We start from the raw sequence: 3,100 nt of genomic DNA on the forward strand, positions 1-3,100 counted from the left end.
TTTCTCTAATGACCAGTGATGATGAGCTTTTTTTCATATGTTTGTTGGCTGCATAAATGTGTTCTTTTGAAAAGTGTCTGTTCATATCCTTCACCCACTTTTTGATGGGGTTGTTTGCTTTTTCTTGTAAATTTGTTTAAGTTCTCTGTAGATTCTGGATATTAGCCCTTTGTCTGACGGATAGGGTGCAAAAATTTTTTCCCATTCTGTTGGTTGCCAGTTCATGCTGTTGATAAGTTTTGTTTTTGTTTTTGTTTTGTTTTTTGCTGTGCAGAAGCTCTTAAGTTAATTAGATCCCACTTGTCTATTTTGGCTTTTGTTGCCATTGCTTTTGGGGTTTTAGTCATGAAGTCCTTGCCCATGCCTATGTCCTGAATGGTATTGCTTAGGTTTTCTTTTAGAGTTCTGATGCTGTTAGGCCTCACGTTTAAATCTTTAATCCATCTGGAATTAATTTTTGTATAAGGTGTAAGGAAGGGATCCAGTTTCAGCTTTCTGAATATGGCTAGTCAGTTTTCCCAACACCATTTATTAAATAGGGAATCCCTTCCCCGTTGCTTGCTTTTGTCAGGTTTGTCAAAGATCAGATGGTTGTTGTTGGGTGGCGTTCCTTCTGAGGCCTCTGTTCTGTTCCATTGTTCTATATCTCTGTTTTGGTACAAGTACCATGCTGTTTTGATTATAGTAGCCTTGTAATATAGTTTGAAGTCACGTAGCATGCTGCCTTCAGCTTTTTGTTGTTATTGTTGTTTCTGTTTTTGTTTTTTGCTTAGGATTGTCTTGTCTATGCAGGCTCTTTAAACTCTCGATAAACTAGGTATTGATGGATCGTATCTCAAAACAATAAGAGCTATTTACAACAAACCCACAGCCATTATCATACTGAATGGGCAAAAACTGTAAGCATTCCCTTTGAAAACTGGCACCAGACAAGGATGCCCTCTCTCACCACTTCTATTCAACATAGTATTGGAAGTTCTGGCTGGGGCCATGAGGCAAGAAAAAGAAATAAAGGGTTTTCAAATAGGAACAGAGGATGTCAAATTGCCCCTGTTTGCAGATGACATGATTGTATATTTAGAAAACCCCATTGTCTCAGCCCAAAATCTCCTTATGCTGATAAGCAACTTCAGCAAAGTCTCAGGATACATAATCAATGTGCAAAAATTGCAAGCATTTCTATACACCAATAATAGACAAACAGAGAGCCAAATCATGAGTGAATTCCCATTCACAATTGCTACAAAGAGAATAAAACACCTAGAAATACAACTAACAAGGGATGTGAAGGACCTCTTCAAGGAGAACTACAATCTACTGCTCAAGGAAATAAGAGAGGACACAAACAGATAGAAAAACATTCCATGCTCATGGTTAGGAAGAATCAATATTGTGGAAATGGCTATGCTGCCCAAAGTAATTTACAGATTCAATGCTATCCCCATCAAGCTACCAATGACTTTCTTCACAGAATTGGAAAAAACCACCTTAAGCTTTACAGGGAATCAAAAAATAAAATTTTCATTATCCCAAAAAGAAACCCTGTGCTTTGGCTGGGCGCGGTGGCTCAAGCCTGTAATCCCAGCACTTTGGGAGGCCGAGGCGGCTGGATCACAAGGTCAGGAGATCAAGACCATCCTGGTCAACATGGTGAAACCCCGTCGTCTCTACTAAAAATACAAAAAAAAAAAACATTAGCTGGGCATGGTGGCGCGTGCCTGTAATCCCAGCTACTGAGGAGGTTGAGGCAGGAGAATTGCCTGAACCCAGGAGGCGGAGATTGCGGTGAGCCGAGATCGTGCCATTGCACTCCAGCCTGGGTAACAAGAGTGAAACTCCGTCTCAAAAAAAAAAAAAAAAGAAACCCTGTGCTTTTTAGCCGCCATCTGCCACCAATCCCACTATACCCTGCAGTTCTTCACAATCACTAGTCTACTTCCTGCCATAATAATTTGCCTATTTTGACATTTTACATAAATGGAATCACAAAATATGTGTTAGAGATGGGTTTCTTTCACTTAACAAAATGTTTTTAAGTTTACCTACGAAGTATCTCATATCAGTACTTCATTCCTTCTTATGGCTGAATAATAATCCATTGGATGGATATATGGATATACTACATTGTATTCATTTATTTATCAGTTAATAGATATTTAAATTGTTTCTACCTTTCAACTATTGTGAACAATACTGCTATTAACATTTGTGTCCAAATTTTTGCATGAACATATATTTTCAGTTCTCTTGGTTATATATCTAGGAAAGGCATTGCTGGGCCATAGGGAAACTCTATGTTTAACCGTTTGAGAAATTGTCAGACTGTCTTCCAAAGCGGCTGCATCATTTTATATTTCCATCAACAGGGTATGAGGGTTTCAAGTTCCCCACATCCTCACCAACACTTGTTATTATCCGTCTTTTATTATTATAGCCATCCTAATTGATACAAAGTGGTAGCTCATTGTGGTTTTTATTTGCAAATTCCTGATAACTAAAATCTCAAGCACCTTTTCATGTGCTTATTGGCCATTTCTATATATTCTTTGGAAATAACTGTCTATTCAGATCCTGTGCTCATTATTAGTTGGGTTATTTTTTTTTTATTACTTGTAAGAGTTATTATACAATCTAGATAAAAATCCTCTAACAAATATATGATTTTCAAATATTTCTCCCATTGAATAGATTTTCTTTTCATTCTTTTGTTAATGTTCTTTGATTTTTACCTACAAAAATCATAGCAATTTATCTATTGCTATGGACTGAATTGTGCCCCTCACCTCGAAAATTCATCTGTTGAAGCCCTAATCCCCAGTGTAATGGTATTTGAAGATTGGGCCTTTGGGAGATAATTAGATTTAGAATAGGTAATGATGGTTGTGACCTAAGGATGGGATTAGTGCCTTTATAAGAAGAGACACCAGAAAACTTGCTCACTCTCTCTCGTCACTATGGAGTACACAGTGAGAAAGTCTGCAAGTTAGGAAGAAAGCCTTCATGAGAACGCAGCCATGCTGGCACCTGATCTCAAATTTCTAGCCTCCAGAACTAGAAGCCAATAAATTTCTGTTATTTAAGTCATCAGACAATGATACTT

This window comes from Sapajus apella, unplaced genomic scaffold (genome assembly GCF_009761245.1).
Source record: "Sapajus apella isolate SASKATOON/1434 unplaced genomic scaffold, GSC_monkey_1.0 scaffold14, whole genome shotgun sequence".
Classification (NCBI taxonomy): Eukaryota; Metazoa; Chordata; class Mammalia; order Primates; family Cebidae; genus Sapajus; species Sapajus apella.